Here is a 25,874-nt window from a genome sequence, read left to right as displayed (position 1 = left end):
AGTAGCTGGATCACTCCCAAAGACTAGTACAGTGAACAAGGATATGACATTCTTTCTCAATCATTCCTAAAAGTTCATCTGTGGAAGCTCATCTCTAGTTTCTATTCTGTTCTTTGTCAGGATAGCAAACCATCCTAAAATAATTTTAGCGCAATTCTTACCTATCTTAAACATTCTCCTCACTGGAGGAGAGTGATCACAAGGAATTATATCAGTTTCACTCAACTTACATTTCCTGATTGTTAGGTTCTAAGATCATTAATTTTTATTGCCTAACTTTTTTCTCCAATATTTTTATTGGTTATTCTTTCTGAAATATTTTAACATTAGGAATATACAAGAAAATTAAACCCTTATCAAGTGAATTTCATAAGAAAATAATCTGAATTGTTTACAAAACAATGTCAGGAGAGATAGAATCATCCAGAATTTTTGTTTAACAGTACAGAAGTATAAAAACAAAATTTGAAAAAATATCTAATTTTAGAACTCAAGGGATAATGACAGATTTGAGGATGCTTATACACATATTTCTTATCTTGAGTGTAGGAAGGAAATTTTCTATAGATAAAGTACATTTCTACAATTGTATGCTTGCATACTTTTAAATATAATCCAAGAGATTTTTATATAGATCTAGAAACTAAAACTGTGTTATTGTCATAGTTTAGTAAACACAATGGATGTTTAGTTACTGTTAAAAGTTAAGGATCTTTATGAAGTGAGCCATTCCAAGTCATAATTAATAGTTGACAACTGTAACATACAGAAGATCCAGAAATGAGGATCTTCTGTACGTCACAGTGCTGCCCACACAACTGACATTGAATTGACATCATTATAATTATGAATTATTGTGGTGAGTATCATTTGTTGCACAATTTTTTGAGGGTGTACTTTAGTTTTCATTAAAACATGAAAGTAATCAAAAGCTAGATTATATAAGTACTTCTTATAAGGTTCAGGAGTGACCAAGACCAAGGAGACCATTCTGAGACATAGATGGAAGCTTTTATTTAGGAAAAACAGGAGCTGCCCGGACTTACTCTCAAGAGTGGAGCATAGTCGATTTTTAGATTACAAATAGTGTGCTATATAGAGCTCTTCAGATTTGGGAAGGTGAGGAAGGGAAGGAACTCCTTTGTTCTTTATATTACCCTTAGGGTGTGAGACCAGAAGTGACTAGGTAGGAGATAAGAAGGCAGAAAACCTAGACCTGGGGCATTATTAGGCAAGGAAGAAATAATGGCTGGGTGGTTTCTTGAGGAATGTGGATGAACCACTTCCTTAGGTGCTGTTGCCCTCCAGCTGTAACTCCAGTTTGTCCTGACCTAAAACTTATCTAATAGGGCTACTGTAACAATAACAACAACAACATCAACAAAAATCACTGACCTAGTGGTGTAAACTCTAGATATAATTTCTATACACTTTTGGAGGCTAGAAAGCTAAGATCAATCTTCTGACACTTCTCTCTGTAGTCTTCATACTGAAGACTGCCTTCCTACTTCTCTTAAAGTGATACCCATTGTGTAAGATTAAAGCATTGCCTGCATGGTATCATTTAACTTTTATTACCTGTATTTTGTTTGATTTCTAAATATTATAAGTTAGGTAATACACATGTGAATTTTGTCAGGACACTCTGTAACCACACATGTAAGCGGGGGTTGTTCTTTGCATCATTACTGAATGAAGGGGTTGTAACCACTAATTGAAGGATATGCAGATAGGAAAATATAATAGGAAGGGTTAAAAAGGTTTTATTAGTTAGACATTGTTCAGAAAACATCATGCCTACAAGAGATCCAATAATTAAGAGTTTTAATCCAAAATGATTATGGTAAACTGGCTGAATATCTTTACCTAGGCTACTTCATGTAGAAAGCAGAGTGGTAATTATCACTTCAGGGTTCAGTAACCCACTAGAAGGATGACAGAGAATGTGGGATAGTTTGATTCAGGTGTCCCCCATAAACCAGGTGTTCTGAATGCTAGGTTCCCAGTTGATGGAGATTTGGTAATTAACACCTCCTGTAGGCAGTGTATTGCTGGGGGCATGCTTATAGGTATTATAGCCAGTTTCCCTTTGCCAGTGTTTGCCACACTCTGTTGCTGTTTGTCCATCTGACATTGGTAAGGAGATGATGTCTACCCACTGCTCATGCCATCATTTCCCCTGCCATTACTGAGCTTCCCTTCCTGTCTGTACACCAAAATAAACTCTTTTTTCCCCCTACAAGCTACTATTGGTCAGGTATTTTCTGTCAGCAATGTGAACCTGACTGCAACAGTGTGGTGTTAAAACACCCATATTTTGTATTGGTTTGTAAGTCATATTTCTCATGTGGAACCATCAAATGCTTAGGATAACAAAAATAAAAGAAATAAGAAAGATCAGACATGGTGGTCCATGACCTTAACCCCAGCACTCTGAGGATGGCTGTGAGTTCAAGGCCACCCTGAGACTACAGAGTGAATTCCAGGTCAGCCTGGGCTAGAGTGAAACCCTACTTTGAAAAACAAAACAAATAAACAAACAAAAACAGCAGTAAGAGAGCCAGACTGGTTTAGAGCAGGTCAGGTAAGTTCCAGGCTGAGGGAAGTACATGCATGATGTCACAGACTCTGATAGATTTTATGTGTCCTGTTTCATGTGTTTCCATAAAAAAATATGTGGTCACTTCCATACTCATATGGTGATACCTATACACCACTGGGGTAAAACACTAACCCAAAGAGTCTATGTACAGTAAGTCAGTTATGGTAAGGAGCAAACCTTGTTTTCTAAGTTACATGATCTTTTGACCCCACCAATAATATTTCCTGTATTAACTGTAAGCATCAAAGCATATGACATCTTAAATAGTTTCTCCTATTTTCCAAAGAAAGAATTCAAACAACAAACATCCTATGCAGTCTAAAATTCAAGTCAAAATTTAAAATTTAATACAAACAAACCCCAGTAGTAATCGGATAGCTATGATCATTCCACATATGGACTGGATTTTTAAAAGTTACATTAACAAAGAAAGAGAGTACACTGGGGAAAACAAAAAGAAGGTAAGTAAAAATAAAAGTAAGAAGATTTCCCTTTAGTAACTAGTACTGTAGTTATGAAATTAAATTGTTATTTCAAGCATATGAATTATTTTTGAAAACCATGTGACTATTAAGCTCTATAGAATTGCGTAGCACATATAAGTGACCATTTAATAAATATTATTTCCCTGTGTCATTAATCAAGTATTAAAACTCTAATCTCTAAGAAGACATGAAATTCTTGGAGTTCTAACAAATGCACAAATCTAGAGGCTAAAGTAATGGAGTGGGGAGAATGCTTGTGCTGCGTTTCATGTCAGCACTATTTACATGCATAAGCAGGCGTTTAAAAAAAAACCTATAATACTTCATAAAATCTAAAACTTGAATCCTACATACCCTTAACCAACCCATTAAGAAAAAAACTAATTTTGAATACATGTTATTATTCTTTCCAAATATGACAAAATATATTATACCAAAGCCTGTCTTGACAGTGAATCCTTCACTGTCATTGGAACTTTTTCTCCATACCACAAAATATTAAACTTAAGTAAAATTATTTATAAAAATAGCAGAACCTACTCATGCTAGTTTCATAATTAGTTAGTTCTGATTATAAAAACATTGGAGGTTCATTAGAAACATTTTGAATAAACCAATTACTTATTGTGTAATAAAGAAAGCCTCTGGATGACCCCTCTTGATCTAGCCAGTGTTAATTCTTGAACATATATTCTTCTGCATGTTTTCCAAATACCAATGCACAATGGTGCATGCTGGCATGTTCGTTTTGTACGTCACACTTTGACAAATGCCCTGTATATGGTCCTGCACCTTTTTTCTTTTACTGCCAATCTTGTATATTTTTCTTTGTTGATACATAATGTTAAATTTTATAATGGGAAGAGGACATCTCAGGAATTTAGTTCTACACATACATGCTGAAATGTCCATTAAATATCCAAGGTATTATTTTGAGCAGGATATATAGATGGGAGTCTGACAAGGGAGACCCTGAAAATGGTATGGGATTTCTTACAGCAGGTTGGGGGGTATGTAATGCCTTTCTGAAGTAGTGACTCAGATACTCAGATATAGAAACCTCCTTTTTTTTTTTCTTTTTTTAAAATTTATTTATTTGAGAGCAACAGACACAGAGAGAAAGACAGAAAGAGGGAGAGAGAGAGAATGGGCGCGCCAGGGCTTCCAGCCTCTGCAAACGAACTCCAGACGCGTGCGCCCCCTTGTGCATCTGGCTAACGTGGGACCTGGGGAACTGAGCCTCTAACCAGGGTCCTTAGGCTTCACAGGCAAGCGCTTAACTGCTCAGCCATCTCTCCAGCCCAGAAACCTCCTTTATTAGAGTATATTCAGGGCATAAAGCTGAAGAAATTTCTTTCATATAGTTGAAACATGAATATCCTGAAGAAAAATAATTGTAAAATATGAAATATGAGTAAATAGAAAAGTAATAGAAATATATTCGCCATAAATATTTTGAAGATTAAGTTAGGCTATGTTCCCTATGTTGTGGTCTGAACCAGTGTTCATGAATACAGCTTATTTAATAGTTGCTAAAAGTAGCCTGCATTGGCCCTGGGTCAAAAAGGAAATGTGAATACAATGTTTATCTTCTCCAAAACCTGGGGGACTAAAATACCTTAGTGAATATTTGTGTATAATTCATAATTATCACCTGACCCACTTCTTCCAAAAGAAATGTTTATGAGAACTGGCTCCTGTAAGATTTTTCAATTTGATGTATCAATTGTCACACATTAAGACTACATCAAAACAGACAATTATTTTCATATTAGGAAAACATAGAAAATGTTATAAACAATTTCAGGCAAAGTTGCCAGTGTAGTTCATGACAGGAGAATAAGATGAAGCTTCTGGGCAACATTAAATTTATTTATGCTTTTGGCTCTGCCCAAGTTAACTAATATGTGGAGAAAGTTTTCTTTGTACAATAAAAAAATTGTATTTCTCTTTTAGCTTTTGCTTGCTAGAGTAATTTTTTTTTTGTTTGTTTTTTTTTTTTTGTTTTTCAAGGTAGGGTCTCACTCTGGCTCAGGCTGACCTGTAATTCACTCTGTAGTCTCAGGGTGGCCTCGAACTCTCGGCAGTCCTCCTACCTCTGCCTCCCGAGTGCTGGGATTAAAGGCGTGCGCCACCACGCCCGGCTCTCTAGAGTAAGTTTTTAATAATCTTTCCTAAGCATCAGATACATGTTCACTATGTATGGTCAGATAGTTGCTTAACTGTTAAACCAATATATCTTGGTGAATTTTCCTACTTCTATTACTAGGTTTGATTTATAAATCCACACGTTACAAATTCAGAATGAAAGTCATTACACATGTGGCACGGTGAAATACATTTTACACATGCATTCAAAGTCCCTCTCTTAAAGGTGTTCACAATGCGTTAAGTAGTCTGGATCCGTATCTCTCTCCAGATGGACCTCTCCAGGGTAACCATGGTGGTCTCCTTGTCCACTCCTACTCATGCCCATGCCTTCATTGTTAAACATATCCTGGCATCTATTTTGCAAGCCATCATTCCCATTTTGCCTCCTCAAATGAAATTCAGCATACTCTGTTACCATCAAGTATGCTCTACCTCCTTCCTTCCTTCCTCCTTAAGTTCCTGACTCTCCTGTTATTTTACAAGGGCACTGGTGATGACCAATTTTTCCCTACAGTCACTATTTTTATTATCTAGCACACATTAGACATGTATTAACTTTAAATTACATATATCAGAGACATTTTCATGATGAAGTTAAATGAATTTTTAAGATAAAATGTCATGAAAAATATCTGGTAGTAAAAGAAACCAGTGAAACGAGAAACATATCTAAAACACTTTTCAAATTACTGTGTTTAAACTACAAATACCACCATCACAGACTGTGATGTTCCATATTTAGAAAATCTAAGGCAATTTCAGCCTGTGTGTGTGTATGTGTGTGTGTGTGTGTGTGTGTGTGTGTGTGTGTGTGTGTGTGTTTGAGCACACATGTGCTGGTATGCATGTACTTGCTTGCAAGTGCGGGCATGGAAGGCAGAAGTCCTGATTAGATGTCCTCTTTAATGCATCTCCAACATATTTACTTATTATTGAGACAATGTCCCTCACTGAAACTAAAGCTCACTGATTCAGCTAGACTAGCTAGCCAGCCAGTTCCCAGGGATCCTCCTTTAATCACAGTGCTGGGATCACAGATAGGCAGTACTGGCTTTTAAGTGGATTCTCTGGATTGATCTCAACTTCTTATGCTTACCCATCTCCATCTCCCTAGCCTCAGCATGCTCCTTGAAGGAGGCCTCCTGTGAAGCATTAGAACACACTGTGTCAGATACCATGACATGATGCATTTTACCTAGTATGTTCCTACACTTTGGGATATAACATAAGTACATACAAGTGAAATGTTATAGTGGAGAAGGGAAGGTTCAAGGCAGCTAACAGTTTTTAAATGGTAAACAGTAGTTAATATACGAGGAAATGTATTGTGGATATTTTTTTGACAATGTTGTATTTAGAATATTGTCTTTAATTTTTGAATGTCAATCAGTAAGAAAGCTTTTGTCCTAAAAGTATCTTATTTTGAAGTATAATGTGAAATGACAACACATTACTAGAAAATATGTACTATTTAGCTAACCTGCCTTGAAGGCTTTTTTGTTTGTTTGTTTTTGTTTTTTTTCTCTTGGACTGGACTTTAAACTATTTTTCCATTTTTACAATTTGGAATTTGGAAGTAGACAGGGAGCAAGGGATTAAGAGATTTCAAGACACCAGTAAACAGTTGCCTTTTCAAGTTCTGCCTTTGAAGAAGTTGACTAGTTAACCATACTTTCTGACTTTGATCTACACTTACCCATGTTTTCCTTTGCCCTTCTGCTGCCATGATAGTTCCCTGTTTCTTATCATCACATGGACCACAGCTAGGAAAAGGGCAATACCAGGAATGTCCTTGTGGAAGAACTTCATGTGCTGTTTTCTTGGAATTTTTTGATTTATTCTTTCTTGGCTACTAACAAATGATACCTGAATTAAAAGGATGATGCTAAACGTTAAGTATTTAATGTACAACGTTTTTATGTACACAGTAGTTTATTTGTAATTAACTTATGAGTTTAATATATGAAAACCAACAGCTTACATAGTACTTTAGTCTTCTTTAGCTCATAGTAAACAGACATGTTGCAGTTTGACTCAGATGTCCCCCGTAAACTTAGGCATTCTGAATGCTAGGTTCCCAGCTGATGGATATTTGGGAATTAATACCTCCTGGAGGCAGTGTATTGTTGGGGGCAGGCCTGTGGGTGTTATAGCCAGTTTCCCCTTGTCAGTGTTTGGCACACTCTTCTGTTGCTGTGGTTCACATTATGTTGGCCAGGGGGTGATGTCTACCCTCTGCTCATGTCATCATTTTCCCTGCCATCATGGAGCTTCTCCCTTGAGCCTGTAAGCCAAAATAAACCTCCTTTTCCCCAGAAGCTGCTCTTGATTGGGTGATTTCTACCAGGATTGCGAACCTGACTGCAACAAAACCTTATCATTTTGTTTTGTTTCTCACCTTGCTGGGGATCAAATTTGGTGCCTTTGATGTGCTAGTCGTGTGCTCTACTGCTGATCTACATCCTCAGCCCGTGGACTTGAGACGAGTCCTCATGACGTATCAGCAGTGCCTTTAAACTCACCGTGTCACGGTAATGATTAAACGAATATACCTTTTTACTGTGGAGACACATGGTGTATGATCTCATTCTGGGAGGTATGATTATAGCTGGGTGTAATACAGAGTGCCTGAAGTGTGTCTCTTGTGGAAAAGCTCGAGTGTACTTTTCAGAAAACATGCTCTGCACATTATGTTGAACAGGACCACATTATTAAACCAACTAACATATCTTAAAATAGTTATTTTAAAAACACCTGTCTCTGTTCACTTAGTTTATTTTTTTATAATGTGTATAGAAACTTTTATACCAGTTGTTTTGCTAGATCTGGAGACTTAAAAAATATAACCAAAGCTGCACAGAAATGAGTTTAATGGGTTTGAAGTAATACGTAAGGTGTTTCTTTCCATACTGGTTAACAGTAACAGCCTGTTGCTGACTTCTGTTTTTAAAAATTATACCATAGCATGCAAATCCACTTTTTCATTACTGATGCTGAGCAAAGAAAGCCAACAGGACACAAAACACTAACATTTTGCCTCTAAGTGCTCAAGGACATAAAACAAATGAGCCATGGCTATTGATTGTCTTTGGCCTACATTATCTGCACAGGAACTATTAAAGAGGCTTTTCCATCTTCCTTTCATGCCTCATTTTCTCACACTATCTAATGAAGAGCTTCACTTAAAGTATAATGTGCTCCTTTCCTGAAAGTGCATTTTTATGGCACTAAAAAGCAATACTTGTGCATCGAGGACTGTTTTCACTGCTGTGTTTACTGGCTTGTTGCACAGTATGAAATCATAAGTTACTCAAGAGCTGGATGGTATTAGCATTTCTTTTAATTAATTTCTTATTTTAAAGTTTGTTTTGCTAGCCAAAATGTGCTAAATAACAACTACAATGTTCACCTAGCTTAAAGATTATCTTCATTGCTCTTAAAAATACATGTTTCATAATTTGTTTTTACCACACACACATATATATGAAAGTGTTTGTTGTGAGGGTTTAATGACATCACATATAAAAGATGTTTGTATTTAGACATCCTGAGCTTATATTCCTTCTCAGAAATCTATGAGTGAACATTGAACAGAAGATACAATATCTTAAAAAGGCAATGTGTCTCTCTCTGTGTCTGTTTGTTTTCTCAAACATGTAATTGATACCATCTCTTCTTTTCTTTTGTTCTTCCTTCTTCCCTTCATCCATTTTCACCATTTAGTTTCTCTTCTGTTCTTAATTCTTCTTCTCTTTTTCCTCAATTTCTTATTATCTCTCCTACTTTGATCTGATCTCTCTATTCCTTCCTTTTCTTTCCTTCCATCGGCCCCACCTTCCTCTTTCTCTTTCCATCTTTTTTTTTAAAAATACTTTTTTTATTATTAGATATGGGAATATTTTGTATATAAACATCACAAGTTGGTAACATACTTTCCCTCCTCTCTGCATATTTTCTGAAGAGGCCTTCCTCATTGGGGATGCAGGTCAACCCCACAGGAATTTTGGGTCATGTATTATGGGGGCAGCAGTAAGTAATGGGCAAGAGGCAAATGTCCCAACTTGTAGTTCTAACACCTTCTGCTCCCTCTTGTGCAAAATCCTCTGAACCATGCTCGGAGCATTTTAAATATACTTCATTTATGAGCATGTAGCAGCATCTAGATGTTTGATTTGATAGGCGTTGAGTGTCCTCAGTATCTTTCTCCATCATCCTTGTTCTGATATTAGCTTAACTGAGAGAGCAGCATTTTTGCTCATTTCCCTAATTCCTCTGTGGTTTCAGTTGGAGCCAGGGTGGAGTACACTGGGTCATTTATCTCCTCAAGTATAGTACTCATCTGAAAAAGAGAAGCAGATTCTCCAATGGAGAGTAAAGTTAGCACCAATTAAGTGGATAACCATTATTGTTTTAGAGAGAATTAAAAGGGTTTAAATACTCTTAAAGTCTAAGGTTAGTGGGAACTTGAAAATGGAAAGCAGAAACATAATCTGGATATAATCCTAACTTGTTTCCCAGTTCCAGATATGGTTTCCTTTTCTCTGAGTGGATCTGTTAGCCAATCAAAGAGCAGTTTGTTACCCACCATGACTGTGTGCCACTACTACACTTGTGTGAGCATCACATCAAGTTGTTTGCTTTAGACTTTGAGTTGCTTGGAAAAAATGTTGGCCATTTTCCCCTGTAGCTCATGTAGTGCCTTCTAGCACTAGATGGACTAATATTCTGGGGACTGATTCTCTTCCGGATTTCAACCTGGTCTGTCCATGGTCCATGCCAACACTGTTTGGTGTCTTCAGCAGTAGGTTTTTACCATTATCTCTGGTGGGTAATCAAGTGTTCTGACAAAAGTCTGTCTTGTTTGTTTTGGGAGATCTAATAGGTCTCTCTGATCAACATCTCACTGTGGATGTAGACCACGTTCTGGTACAGGGAATTACAGGCAAGTGTCAGGGGAAAAGTAAAAAGAAAAAGCTAGAAAAGAAAGAGAAACAGAAGAAATTGAGGTTAGATTTCATCTCATTCTCTCCAGGGCCCTTAGATTCAGGTGTTCTCTCTAAGGTCTGTTTGAGGATTCCATCTTTTAGTCTGATTTCCAGGACATAGGATTCTATGGTACCACTTCAATTTGGGTTGAAATTTTGAGTCCTCTCTGCCACACTTTCCCTTCCACCAAGCCCTACCCTCCCTATTGTCCAAGCCTCAAGATACTATTCAGTTATGTCAGCAACTTGGGCTTATCCAGATTAGGAACTGCAGATGAATGAAATCATGTGATGCGTGGCTTTCTGTGATTGTGTGAGTTCATTTAAAATGATCTGTTCTAGATTCAACCATTTTTCTATAAATTTCAATGTGTCATTTATTCTTACTGCTGAGTATAAGTCCATCATGTAGATATACCACATCTTGGTTATCAATTCATCCAACTATGGGCACCTCGGTTGACTAGAGTCTTTAGCTTTTATTAATTGAGCAGATATAAATGTGGCTGAGCAAATATTTCTGAACTGAGATGTAGAGCTTTTAGGGTAAATGCTCAGTAATGGAATAACAGAGTCTGCTGGTAACTCTATATTCATCCTTTTCTGGAGTCTCCAAACTGATTTGCACAGTGGTTGTACCAGTTTTCCATAGTAGATATACCACCTTACATTCCCACCAACAGTGAATGAGGGTTCCTATTTCTCCACAGCATTGCCAACATTTGTTATCATTTAGTTTTTTTAATGTTTGCTATCCTTACTGGGGTAACGTAGAATCTCATAGTGGTTTTATTTGAATTTGCTTAATTGTTAGGGATGTTGAATATTTTAAGTGTGTGTTATCCATGTGTAATTCTTCCTATGAGAACTCCCTAATTAGTTGTCTGCCCCAGTTTTGGAGTGGGTTGTTTGATTTTTTTTATCTAGTTTTTTGGGTTCATTGTATACTATAGATATTAGGCTTTTGTCAGTGGTATAGCTGACAAAGATTTTCTCCCATTTAGTGGCTAATTTATTGGATCTGTTTATGGTATGTTGTTTGTGCAAAAGCTTTTTAGCTTCATAAGATCCCATTGGTTGAATGCTTATTTAATTTTCTTGGCTAGTGGGGTTTTGTTCAGGAAGTCTTCTCCCAGTCCTATATCATAGAAAGGGCTTCCTATTTTTTCTTCCAGTAGTTGAAGTGCTTTGGGTCTTATATTGAGATCTTTGACCCATTTGGACTTAATTTTTGTGTATGGCAATATAAGTGGATCTAATTTTATTTTTCTACATATGGTCATCCAATTTGTCTAACACCATTTGTTGAAGATGCTATCTACATTATTGGCATGTTTTTCAAAGATAAAGCAACTAGAGTTGCTTGCCCTAAAGTCTGGGTTTTCAATTCTATTCCACTAGTCTATATTTCTGTTTTTATTCCAGTACTGTGCTCTTTTTGTCAATGGGGCTTTGTAATATAGCTTTAGATCAGATATGGTGATACCACCAGAAGTGTTTCTTTTGCTGAGGATATGTTTGGACATCCGAGGCCTTCTGCCATTCCATATGCATTTTGAGACCATTTTAACAGTCTCAATGAAGAATGAGCTAGTATTTTTATTGGTATTACATTAAATCTGTATATTATTGCTTTTAGTATAATTGCCATTTTCACAATATTAATCCTACCTATCCAGGAAAGCGGGGGGGGGGGGGGGCTTCCATAGTCTCAGGTCCTCCTCTATTTATTTCTTGAGTGTTTTTATCTTCTAGTTCTATAATATCCTTTGTTAGTGTTATTCCAAGATTATTTTCTTTTTTTGCTATTGAAAGTGGGATAGCCTCACGGACTTTTTCTCCATATATTCTCCTTTGCACATAAAAAAGCTACTGATATTTTGATTTTTTAAAATCTTAAGTTATTCCATTTTTTATCAATTTTTAAAACATTTTCCATGATTATAAAAAATATCCCATGGTAATACCTTCTCTCCCCCAACTTTCCCCTTTGAAATTCCATTCTCCATCATATCCCCTCCCCATCTCAAAAAGTTTCTCTTTTATTTTGATGTTGTGATCTTTCCCTCCTCTTATGGTGGACTTTTGTAGGTAGTGTCAGGCACTATGAGGTCATGGATATCGAGGACATTTTATATCTGCAGGGAACACATTGTAAGGAGTCCAACCCTTTCTTTGGCTCTTACATTCTTTCCACCACCTCTTCTGTATTATACCCTGAGCCTTGGAAGGTGTGATTGAGATGTTATTCTGTACTCTAGTCACTTCTTTCTAGCACCATGATACCTTCTGAGTTGTCTGAAGGTCACTGCCATCTGAAAAGAGAAGATTCTCTACCCAAAGTGAGAGTAGCATTAATATAAGGGTATGGATATTAAGAGAATGCTTACTGGGCAGTTTGATAAGCATAGTATATACACTTATCCAGACATCAGAAGATGTTACATCCCTAGGGTTCATGACTACCCCTGTTTTAAGTTTTCGGAATCAGGGATGTATTCACTCCCTTGGAGTGGGCCTACAGTTCAATTGGAGGGCAGTTGGTTTCTACCATGACAGACATGCCACTATTGCACCAGTTGGCTCATTTGGCCTGGCTGGCCAATTATAAGGCTTGCAGTGTCCACTGTTGAGTATCTTCACTGGTAATATCTCTCCCATTGAATGGCATGTAGAATGGCTTCTTCCAGCTTTCTGTCACCTGGTCTACATGGAGGAGGTTATCATCTCAGTTCCAGCAGGATTTCTCAGTGGCCTTGCAGCCCAAGTATGTGGAGTCTTCAGCAATAGGGTCTTACCATCGATTCCTAATGGGAAACCAAGAACCTCAGCAATGGCCTATAATGTTTTGGGGGCATCAAGGACCTCCCTGGCCAACAACTCACTGGAAGGTATCTGTAGCAGACAGATCCAGGTTCACTGAGATGAACTTTCAGACCAAACACACTTATGGAGGAATGGATATTTATTAAAGCCTACAGATCCAGGGGAAGTTCCATAAATGGCAGAAGAAGCTGGCCTGCTTCACAGGCCCAAGCAGAGAGAGAAGTAAGCCAAAAGCCACATAGCACAGCACACTTCAGGAACTCCAGCTAGGCACACTTTGCATATATTTATGTTGAAATCTGAAACCCACCACCACACCTTAAGGGTCCCCCAGTGACATTGCCTCCAGTCAGGTGATGGCAGATGCAATCTACAAACAAATAAACAACTGAATATATTGGGGGCCATCTATTCAAACCACCACATTCTGCCGCTGGCCCCCAATAGATTTATAACCATCACACATTGTAAATTGTACTCAGTTGAATTTCAAAGTTCCCCACAATTTTGACCAATTTAAGATATTAAGACCTGTAAAATCAAACAAGTCAAACATTTCTAACATATAAAAGCACAGAGTAAACATTTTCAACTGTTATGAGGCATAGCAAGGAGAGACTAAAACAATGCAAACTCAACCACCATCAATCAAACATCAAACTTCAGCAGTTCAAGTTCAGTACAACCAGGGACTGACAGTTTCCAGATTTTCCAATTCTGCCCGTCCACCTGGGCAGAGTAGCCAGGGAATACTTCCATCTTAGGCCAACAGTATGCTCTATGGTAGCCCTTGCATTGTCCTGGTATATACAAAAAACCATGGACCATCTTCCAAAGGCTCTTTCAGCCAATCAGGGCATCAGGCCCTGTCTCATGCCACATCTCAGCAGCAGCTCCTGGGACCATGTGCAATTCACAACCACTCCTTGCATTGCCCAAAGGCTCTTTCAGCCTATCAGGGCATCAGGCCCTACCTCATGCCACATCTCAGTGGCAGCTCCTGGAAGCATGTGAAATTCATGACCACTCCTCGCAACTTTCATGCTTCTGAAACCAATACCAGGTGTGCAGGACACAGCCATATTCTTAATTCACAGACAAAATAAGTCATAACCTTGAAAATCAGGTTCCTTCTCCAGTCAACTCTTTACAGAAGTGTTTGCATTTTTATGACAGTCTTTCCTCAGGCATCTTTTACATAGTAAAGCAATTGGACCATCTTCCTTTAAGATTGCTAATGTGTTTGACAATAGCAGATTCAGTAACCTAAGACCAGTTTCAGTACTTGTAATTTTAACTTTCTTGAGGTTTTCCAGCATAAAATCTTAAATCTCTCAGTCTAATATCTCTAGCCAAGGACATCACTCCATTATAAATTTAACCTTGATCAAACTCTCTCAGCCTGGGCAGCAGGACACAGCCAGCCCTTATGCCAGTAGCCCAGTTCTAACAAAGTCCTCTGCAGTCTTTCCTTCTTCTTAGAAAGCTCATAAGGCAAGCCTCGAAGTTCAATGCTATCTGCACTTAGCATTCTCAGACTCTCATCAGAATAGTCCATAAAACTTGGCTTACCACTCCAGAAGACATCCACAGTTGTAGCACCAAGTCCATGCCTATTCCTCCAAAACAAAGGCTCCAAAAGATCAACATGCACATCGTCAAGTTCATCTCAGACCACTCCTCAGTGCCAAGTTCTGTAGTAGACAGATTCAGGTTCACTGAGATGAACTTTCAGACCAGATACACTTATGGAGGAATGGATATTTATTAAAGCCTACAGATCCAGGGGAAGTTCCATAAATGGCAGAAGAAGCTGGCCTGCTTCACAGGCCCAAGCAGAGAGAGAAGTAAGCCAAAAGCCACACAGCACAGCACACTTCAGGAACTCCAGCTAGGCACACTTTGCATATATTTATGTTGAAATCTGAAACCCACCACCACACCTTAAAATCCCCCCAGTGACATTGCCTCCAGTCAGGTGATGGCAGATGCAATCTATAAACAAATAAACAACTGAATATATTGGGGGACATCTATTCAAACCACCACAGTATACCATCCTGGGCACTGAAAATTTTCTGGCAAAGATCTATGGCTCCTGAGTGTTCCATTGTGCAAAATTGAAGAATTCTGTATGATTAATTTATATCTTTTAGATTTTGATTAGCCCTCCCTCCACCTTTCCTTTACTCAATCTCCTCCCCTGACCCCCCCTGGCCTCACTTTGGGCCTTTTTCCCCCAGTTAATCTATTCTTCTACATACATAAATATAATACCAACCTATTAAGTACCCTCCTCCATTCCTTTCTCTTCCCTTTGTATCTCTTTTTTAACTTACTGGCCTCTACTACTGAGTTTTTTCCTTCTCACACAGAAGCCCAATCATCTGTAGCTAGAACCCACATATGAGAGAGAATATGCAGCGCTTGGCGTTCTGGGCCTGTGTTACCTCACTTAGTATAATCCTTTCCAGATCCATCCATTTTTTTCTGCAAATTTCATAACTTCACTTTTCTTTACCAGTGGGTAGAACTCCATTGTATAAATGTGCCATATCTTCGTTATCCACTCATCAGTTGAGGGACATCTAGGCTGGTTCCATTCCCCAGCTATTATAAATTGAGTAGCAATAAATATGGTTGAGCACATACTTCTACAGAAATTAGATGAGTCCTTAGGATATATTCCTAGGAGTGTTATAGCTGGGTTATAGGGTAGATCAATCTTTAGCTGTCGTAGGAACCTCCACGCTGATTTCCATAATGGCTGGACCAGATTGCATTCCCACCAACAGTGTAGAAGGGTTCCTCTTTTTCCAGAACCCCACCAGCATTTATGATCATTTGTTTTTATGATGGTAGCCAATCTGACATGAGTGAGATGGCATCTCAATGTAGTTTTAATCTGCATTTCCCTGATGACTAGGTACGTAGAATATTTTTTTTAGATGTTTATAGACCATCTGTATTTCTTCCTGTGAGAACTCTGTATATGTTCCATAGCCCTTTTTTTTAATTGGCTTGTTTGATTTCTTATTATTTAACCTTTTGAGTTCTTGGTATATACTAGATATTAATCCTCTATCAGATATATAGCTGGTGAAGATTTTTTCCCATTCTGTAGGTTGTCTTCCTGCTTTATTCACAGTGTCCTTCGCAGTACAAAATCTTTGTAATTTCATGAGGTCCCTGTGGTTAATCTGTGGTTTTATTGCCTGAGAAATTGGGGTTGTATTCAGAAAGTCTTTGCCAAGACCAATATGTTGAAGGGTTTCCCCTACTTTTTCCTATAGAAGTTTTAGAGTTTCCAGTCTGATGTTAAGGTCTTAATCCATTTGGAATTAATTCTTATGCATGCAGAGAGAGAAGGATCTATTTTCATCCTTCTACAGATATATCCTGTTTACCCAACACCGTTTGCTGAATAGGTTCTTTTCTCCAATGAGTATTTTTGGCATTTTTATTGAATATCAAGAGGCTATAGCTACTTGGACTTACATCTGGGTCCTCAATTCTGTCCCATTTATCTACATGTCTGCTTTTGTCCCACTGCCATGCTGTTTTTGTTACTATGGCTCTGTAGTATAGGTTAAAATCAGGTATGGTGATACCATCAGTCTTATTTTTGTTGCTCAGTATTATTTTGGATATTCGAGGTTTTTAGTGATTCAAAATGAATTTTTGGATTGTTTTTTTCTATTTCCATGAAGAATGACTTTGTAGCTTTGATGGGGATTGCATTAAATGTGTACATTGCTTTTGGTAAGATTGCCATTTTCACAATATTGATTCTTCCATTCCAGGAAGAAGGGATGTTTTCCTACTTCCTAGTGTCTTCTGCAATTTCTGGCTTGAGTGTTTTAAAGTTGTTATTGTAGATATTCTTTATTTCCTCGGTTAGGTTTATTCCAAGGTGCCTTATTATTATTTTTTTTTTTGATGCAATTGTGAATGGGAGTGATTCACTTATTTCATCCTCTGTGTGTTTGTTGTTAGCATATATAAAGGCTACTGATTTCTGTGTATTTATTTTGTATCCTGCTACATGGCTGTAGGTTTTTATCAGCTCTAAGAATTTGCTAGTAGAGTCTTTAGCATCCTTTATATATAGAATCATGTCATCTGCAAATAATGATAACTTGATCTCTTCCTTTCAAATTATATCCCTTTTATGTGTGTCTCTTGCCTTATTGCTATGGCTAAGACTTACAGAACTATGTTCAATAAAAGTGGGGACAGTGGACACTCTTGTCTTGTTCCTGATTTTAGTTGAAAAGCTTCCAGTTTTTCCCCATTTAGTAATATGTTGGCTGTAGGCTTGTCATAAATAGCCTTTATTATATTGAGATATGTTCCTTCTATTCCCAGTCTCTGTAGGACTTTTATCATGAAGGGATGTTGGATTTTCTCAAATGCTTTCTCTGCATCTAATGAGATGATCATGTTATTTTTGTCCTTCAATCCATTTATATAATGTATTACAATTATCGATTTGCATATCTTGAACCACCCCTGTATCTCTGGGATAAAGCCTACTTGGTCAAGGTGAATGATCTTTCTGATATATTCCTGTATTCTGTTTGCCAATATTTTGTTGAGAATTTTTACATCTATGTTCATGAGGGAGATTGGTCTGTAATTTTCTTTTTTTTATTCTATCTTTGCCTGGTTTTGGTATCAGGGTGATGCTGATTTCATAGAAAGAGTTTGGTAGAGTTCCTTCTTTTTCTATTTTATGGAAAAGTTTAAGAAGCAATGGTGTTAGCTCTTCCTTGAAGGTCTGGTAAGATACAGCAGTGAATGCATCTGGGCTTGGGCTTTTTTTAGTTGGGAGATTATTGATAACTGTTCAGATCTCCATGTTTGTCATAGGTCTATTTAAGTGATTAATCTCATCTTGATTTAATTTAGGTAGGTCATATAAGTCAAGGTAATCATCCATTTCTTTCAGATTTTCATACTTTGTGGAGTATATGCTTTTATAGTATGTCCCTATGATTTTTTGAGTTTCTCTAGAATCTGTTGTGATGTTACCTTGTTCATCTCTAATTTTATGAATTTGTGTCTCTTCTCTCTTTCTTTTGGTCAGATTTGCTAGGGGTTTATCAATCTTATTTATCCTTTCAAAGCACCAACTCTTTGTTTCATTGATTCTTTGGATTGATTTTTAGTTTCTATTTCATTAATTTCTTCCTTAATCTTTATTATTTCTTCCCGCCTGCTGACTTTGGGTTTGCCTGGTTCTTCTTTTCCCAAGGCTTGAAGGTGAAGCATTAGGTCATTTGCTTGTGTCTTTTGTAAGTTCTTAATATAGGCACTTAAAGCTATAAATTTACCTCTTAGAACTGCCTTCATTGTTTCCCAGAGATTTGGTAGGTTGTGTTCTCATTATAATTTGACTCTATAAGTTTTTTGATCTCCCTCTTGATTTCTTCATTGAACCATTCATCATTTCGTAATGTGTTGTTTAATTTCCATGATTGTGTGTATGCTCTATAGCCTTTCTTGCTATTGATTTGTAGTTTGATTCCATTGTGGTCAGATAAAATGCAAGGAATTATTTCAATTTTTCGGTATTTGTTAAGATTTGCTTTGTGTCCTAATATATGGTCTGTGTTAGAGAATGTTCTATGTACTGCTGAAAAGAATGTATATTGTGCAGCATTTGGATGAAATGTCCTGTGCAAATCTCTTAGGTCCATTCCTTCTATGACCTCATTTAGTCCAGATGCCTCTTTGTTTATTTTTTCACAGGATGACCTGTCAATTGATGAGCGCGGGGTGTTGAAGACACCCACTACCACTGTGTTTGGTGTTATCTGTGAACTTAGTTCTAATAGCCTTTGTTTGATGTATTTGGGGGCCCCATGTTAGGTGCATGTATATTTAGGATTGTAATGTCCTCCTGTTGGAGGGTGCCTTTAATCAATATAAAGTGACCTTCCTTATCTTTCTTAACTAATGTTGGACTGAAGTCTACCTTATCAGATATTAGGATAGCAACCTCTGCTTGTTTTCTAGGTCCATTTGCTTGACACACTGTTTTCCAACCTTTCACCCTAAGATAGTGTCCATCCTTTGTAGATTGGTGGGTTTCTTGGAGGTCACAAATTGAAGGATCCTGCTTTTTAACCCAGTCTGAAAAACTATGTCTTTTGGTTGGGTCATTGAAGCCATTGATATTAAGAAATATTATTGAAAGGTGTGTATTCATATTTGCCGTGTCCCTGGACCTGTGCTGTGTTCCTGAGGGCTGGGCACTGGCGGTGGGGAAGGGGAGGGAGCTGATGCTGCTCTAGTTCACCTGTTGTTCCATGCGTTCTTCTACCTTGTGATCTGCTCCTCTGTTGTTCATTGCCCTTTTCCTTTTAAGTTTCTTGAGTTTGTGGAGAGCTCTGTTGTAAGTCAAAAATCCCCTCACCTGGCTTTTCCTGCAGCTCAAGCCAAGCACCACCGCTGCAGTGTTGCATGCAGACTCACCCCACTAGAGGCACTTCTGCTGGCCTGCTGGCCCATGCAGGTTTTGGATCTCTCCTACTTCTCCCCTGCTGTTTCAATTTTCTATACACCTCACGTTTTAGTAAAAGTGTGCACTTTGCTGTTTTTTTTTTTTTTTTGGCTTTTTCCTCCCTAGGCTGCTTTGGTGTGGTACTTATGCCATCATCTTAACCAGAAGTTAAAAAGCTACTGATTTTTGAGCATTGATTTTTTTTTTCATTGTATCCTGCCACTTTGATGAAGGAATTCATCACCTTTAGAAGTTTTGGGCTGGAGACTTTCAGGTTTATTATATATAGGATCATGTCACCTGAAAATAGGGCTAACTTGACTTCTTCCTTTCCAATTTGAATCCCTTTTAATTCTTTCTCCTGTCTTATTGTTTGGGCTAGTACTTCTAGTACTGTCAAATACTTGAATATTCGAGCAGGTCAAATACTTTGGCAATGTTAAAAGATGTATGATCATGTAGCAACTGAAAGTTAATTCAAACTCAAACACCTGATGAGCCTGATGTGTTTCTAGCAGCATGTACCCATGTTGCATTCTGCAGCATCACTAACACTTTGGATCGGAACATACAATGCACACTCATGGAACTGCACATGTCATCAATGTGCACAACACCAACAAATGCTGCTGAAAACCCTAGGCTCAGTTTTGAGGCTTTTGTAAATTTTGAATTATAGGTTTCTTGGCTTTTCTTTTTCTTTTACTGTAGGCTTTATTTCTGTACTAAATTGAGTTATTTTTACATTCATTATTGGCTATATGTGATGAACATAGCTGTTGACTAGTTTTCTTATGTAAATTATTAGATTATAGATGAGAGCAATTGTCTAAAAGTTTTGATAGTACTGGCAATATTGTCCTTCAAAAAGATTCAACTAACTTCTTTAATCATGGTATTATACAAGAATGCCATTTCACCTATGCCTTTACAATCACCATTAAAGCTTCAGCATTAAGATGTGTATTTATAATGAACAGTGGTTGTGACTATCAGTTAATATAAGAGTATTAGATGTTACTGCATTATGCATAAATAAATGTCCATAAATGGATAATTTTCTTAAAAAAAGAAAGAAAAGGACCCTTAATATACTCAACAGGAATTTTCTGAATCTTTCTCTTGCATCATCAGCTGTGCCTTCTAAAACTTCAGCTTCCAAGAAACCAACTTGTCCTCTTTATCTCCCTCTAGCTAGGCAGGTTAATTCTCCTCCATCACCACCTCTCTTCTTTCAGTTATACTGTGTGGGAGCTGAAGGCCTAGAGGTCTAATTCATGGACAGAATTGACCTTTCAGCCAGCAACCTACAGGCAGTGGAACCCAGGACAGCCACAGAACTGACATTCTTTCCAGTGTATTAGGAAGAAGGAACCAAAATCTGAGCCTCTGCACAAATCAAAGCCTAATATGGAGAGGGAATAAGGGCTCCTAGGGCAACAGTTGGATGTAGCTGTGTGTCAGGAGCCATAGAGCAAAAGCCTCTCCATTTTGCCTGGGCCTGTTCCTAAGTTGACTCATTATTCAGAAAGCTGGTCCATCTAGTTTTCTGTTAGGTACTTCTGGAATGTTGGTCAGCAGACTGCTTACAGAATCTTATCTTTTGCAAAAGGCCAGTTTATGGTCAGGCTGTGAAGCCTGGCACAGTCAGGATGTTAAGCCATTGAGACAAGATTAGATAAATACCTGATTACATCCCCTTCTAGGTTTCCTGACAATTCCAAGACCCTAAATCATGTCAGCCAGCTATATTCCCCCCTTTTCTTCCCCTATATGACCACTGCATAAAAAAACAAAGATTCAGAGACCTTGATTGGAATATGGCTTGGTCTCCTTCTTTATGTCTCTTGTCTCTCATCCAGGTTAATTTCCCCTTGGGTCCTTTTTTGACTACCCACTGGCCGGGGCAGCTGTGGGCAGGAATAGGGAGTTTTTGCAAGTACTCCATCCTTAGCAACAAGAGGAAAACTGGACTTCTTTCTACTACTATGGTTCTAGAAGCTACTCTGTGGAGCTTTAAGGAGATCTACAAACATAAGAGAATCTAGACACACCAAAGAACTCTGTTGCCTGGAAAGAAGAGTGATAACAGGAATAAAATCAGTATAACACATTGAAAACTGCACTGGAAACTTCATTTCTTCACAGGCCTGCCAGCTCCACAGAGGGCAACACTGTAAGAACCAAGACAAGCATTCCTGACAGGTAGACCTGGGTAACATTCAGGCCATTCCCTAGGCCCCAGATCAAGTGTCTGATCCCATTCCAGGTATGGTGTACAAGCAGGAAGGCAAAGGCAAATTTAGCTGTATAACTAGGTCCTGGAAAACAGGGCTGACAAGCCAGAAAGGGAGAAATCTCCACTCAAGGCTATACCTTTGCCATGATTACAAATGTACATTTCCTTGGGAAGAGACCAACTACAGATAGCGATATGAGGAGAAACAGGACAGTTTGAATTTCTGTTCATATTCCAGACCACTCCATCTCTTCTTTGGCTGTGGTTCCTAAAGGAATAGCATTTCTGGCAGAAAACTGAGGACTAAGGTGGGCTTGGAAGCAATGATGGTCCATCTTGGATTTCAGCCTGGACACAAGTGTTGTCAGTATTTCTAAAACTATCTTTTCCTTTTTAAAATAACTGATATCAGTTTTTCATTTCTACAAGGTCATAACAGGACCAGAGGAGTTCTTGTTTTGGGGGAACTTCTCCCTTGACTCTATCCAGAATTTTTAATCATTCTACCAGGGTGAGCATAGAATTAGTACATCTCATACACCTATGTACCAACCAGCAAAGTATTTTGCTGACAAACTTATTCAGTTCTTCCTTGATCTTTGATTTTATTTTCATTTGTTATCTTACTTTATTATGCATGCTATGGACATGAGTAGGATTTGTCAATATAGGACCCTTTTATTTTTAATTGTTGTTTATATATATGTATACACACATATATTTCTCAGCTTTGTCATAAACAATCAAAGCCATTTATTTGTATACTGGTCTACTAGTTGAAATACTGATATTTGTTTATGTGTTTTTTTGTATCCCATCTATATCTTTCCTTACATCCATGAACTTCATCAGCTAGTTAAAGGACCTAGAAGGAGAAACCCATAGTAAAATACAAAAGCAAAGATAAGAAAACAAACATATAAATCTATCTTCAAAAGGTTATCCCTTACCTACTTAAAATATTAAAAGGAAGATTCCAGGTATGATGGAGCATACCTTTATTCTTAGCTCTTGGGAGGCAGAGGTAGGAGGATTGCCATGAGTTCAAGGCCACCCTAAGACTACATAATGAATTCCAGGTCAGCCTGGGCTAGAGCAAGACCCTTAAAAAAATAAAATAAAAGCAGAAAGAAAAGAAAATGGGAAGAAGTTGCAAAAAACAAATAACAAAACCTAGCATCCCATTGCAGAATACATTTTTAAATCTCTTTTCTTTTTTTAAAATTATATTTTATTTACTTATTTATTTGAGAGAGAGAAAGAAAGAGGGAGAGAATGGGTACACCAGGGCCCCCAGCCATTGCAAACGAACTCCAGATGCATGCACCCCTTGTGCATCTGGCTTACGTGGGTCCTGGAGAATCAAATGAGGACCCTTTGGCTTTGCAGGCAAATACCTTAACTGCTAAGCCATCTCTCCAGGCCCCAGAAGACATTTTAAAGTATAGTCGTGCATTTATTATGGTGTCTGTGGTGACTTAATTCAGGTGTCCACCCACCATAAACTTTGATGTTCTTAATACTAGATCCCAGCTGGTGGAGATTTGGGAATTAATGCCTCCTGGAGCAGTGTATTGTTGGGGGTGGGCTATGGATGTTATAGACAGTTTCCCTTTGCCAGTGTTTGGCACACTCTCCTGTTGCTACAGTCTACCTTATGTTGGCCAGGGGGTGATGGCCATCCTCTGCTCATGCCATCGTTTTCCTCTGCCATCGTGGAGCTTCCCCTTGAGACTATAAGCCAAGATAAACCTGTTTTTACCCACAAGCTGCTCTTAGTTGGGTGATTTCTACCAGCAATGTGAACCTGACTACAACAGTATCTAATTAGTATCCTGAAAACTGGCTGACCTGTTAGCACAAATTATAACTGTTAGAGAAGAAAGGTCAAGGATTGGTCTGATCTCTCACATGCATTTAATTAAAACAAAAAACTTTTCTGAAATCGGGTTGGTTATTTTACATCTTTGGATACATTACTTCCATAAAGATCAGCTACCAAAATATATTACCTAAACAAAGGAAAAGAAAAAATTTATTTAATAATAATTAACCTGGAATACCCATTAGGTTCTAAAAACTCTGCACCATTTCATTGATTCTCACCAGGATGTTTCCCTTATACTTAGTGTATTGAGAACATGGATTCCTAAATAAGACAATATCTAACCAATTAGCAACAGTGCTAAAATTTTAATTCAAGGAGCCACTCCAGACTTGGTGTTTTGACTAGGAATTCCTCACAGATTGATCTTGATAAGCATTTGTATATGCTTACAAGATTAGCTAATAATTAAGCAATAAACCTTATTTCCTTAACAATGGTTTTAGTTGGAACAGTTAGTATATTTTCTCACCTATGTCCTTTGACTCCGACTCCTTATAAAACAAGTTTCTTAAAACCAAAACCATACAATAGCATCATTTAGAAACAGACATTCTTAGGTTATGATGACCCATCAAGCCATATGTTCTTCTTTAGGGGTACTATCAGAGGTGCCTTGGCATAAGATGTACAATAATATATTATATTAAATATCTCTGAAATTCTTAAGACTTCATTATGAGAATCATACTTTCAAATGAGAATTATAAAAGTGTCTTTTTTCTTTTATTTCATGAAAATAAGGGGATTACAAAAAATTTAATCCTAGTATTCCCTAGCTTCACTTTGAGTTTGATTACAAAGGATCAAAGGGGATAGTTCTCAAAAAAAAAAAACAAAAAACGAAAAAAACCTTTCTCAGAAAGGCTACATATTTAATATCTTTAAACCCACTTAATAATCAGTCTTTTTTTCAAGACCCCAGAAGTGCTCCCAAGTGTTTGCCAAATTTTACAAAACACAAAAGCTTACAAATCCATTCTGATAATTTAGCACCTGAAGTTCCATTCCCCATCTCTCCTGTGTTTTTTTATTACTTAAAATCATCACTTTGGGGAAGGTAAAAGACATTTGTATCATAATTCAATGATTTATCACTTGACTTAGTTTATTACTTTTCTTGTCAGTGTGATCAAATACTAGATAGAAATTACTTATGGGAGGAGTACTTTATTTTGTCTTATAATTTCAGAGGTACACTTTGCCATGGAGGGAAAGACCTAGAGGCCAGTGAAGCTCAGTCCACAGTGGTGTGTGTTTGCACAGTAGAATTTTTTCACATCTTGCTAGGTCCTGAAACAAAAAGATTGAATGGAAAGCATGAAAAATCAATAAATCTCACAGGACTATTCCTAATGACTTATGTTTGACAGTCTAAAAAAGTTTCAGAACCTCCCAAAATATCATCCCACCTGGGGACCAAGTGTTCAAATATGTGAGCATTTGGATACATTTCACATACAAACCATAAGACTTGATTAAAGAAAGAACAAATAAATGTTCCAAGCAGAAGTCCATAAGGTTATACTTATTATGAACATTATCTTTAAAGAATGAACATATGAGTATATATTACAGCCTTTAAGTATTCTTATTAGCTATTATTTTCTGATTTGTGTTGCTTATGAGTAAGAATACTAAGGCTCCTACTGATAGTTGAGTACCTTTAATGAATAGCTAAGAAATGTTAACTAAAAATTTATGGTAACTTTAGCTGAAAAAATATTTTTGTGATTGTTCCTCCACAATTAACAAGTTGGAATAAATGATTGTAGCAATGGCATTTAATATTTATGCTGCATCAGCAGTAAGATACAATTAATTCTCACTATAGCTAACTGCATTATGAGACCTAGGTTGTCCTCCTGCTCCTATTTTTACTACACTTTGCTGAGGATATGTTACATGTATTTTTATACGTCAGTGATTCTTCCACTGGACAATTCACAGCTCCTATATATTTTATGTGATTTAGGATGAAGCAGAAGATGTTTCATGGGAGAGTCTTATATGGAATTGGTTTTCACTAATGTGCTTTCAAATGCTTCTTCAAAACTACAAAATTATTGTCATTCATTTGGTGACAACTCTAACTCTAATCATTTCTAAAATAATAATATTAGGTTTTTATAAGCTTGGCTTAAGTTATGCCACCTTACCTTCATGCCACAAATACCTGGTAACTAAAGATTG

At 37.4% G+C, this 25,874-nt stretch overlaps 1 protein-coding gene and 1 pseudogene across 3 annotated transcripts in view; one reads left to right on the top strand and one right to left on the bottom strand.

Annotated features, from left to right (window-relative positions):
- The window catches only part of Lingo2 (leucine rich repeat and Ig domain containing 2), a 1,280,444-nt gene that overhangs the window by 619,132 nt on the left and 635,438 nt on the right, over positions 1–25,874 (top strand). The window lies entirely within an intron of this gene.
- LOC123462965 lies at positions 21,700–22,131 on the bottom strand (annotated as a pseudogene).

Source organism: Jaculus jaculus, chromosome 1 (genome assembly GCF_020740685.1).
Source record: "Jaculus jaculus isolate mJacJac1 chromosome 1, mJacJac1.mat.Y.cur, whole genome shotgun sequence".
In the NCBI taxonomy this organism is placed as follows: domain Eukaryota; kingdom Metazoa; phylum Chordata; class Mammalia; order Rodentia; family Dipodidae; genus Jaculus; species Jaculus jaculus.
Note: the sequence above shows the minus strand (reverse complement) of the source record. Positions and strands in the feature narration are given on the sequence as shown.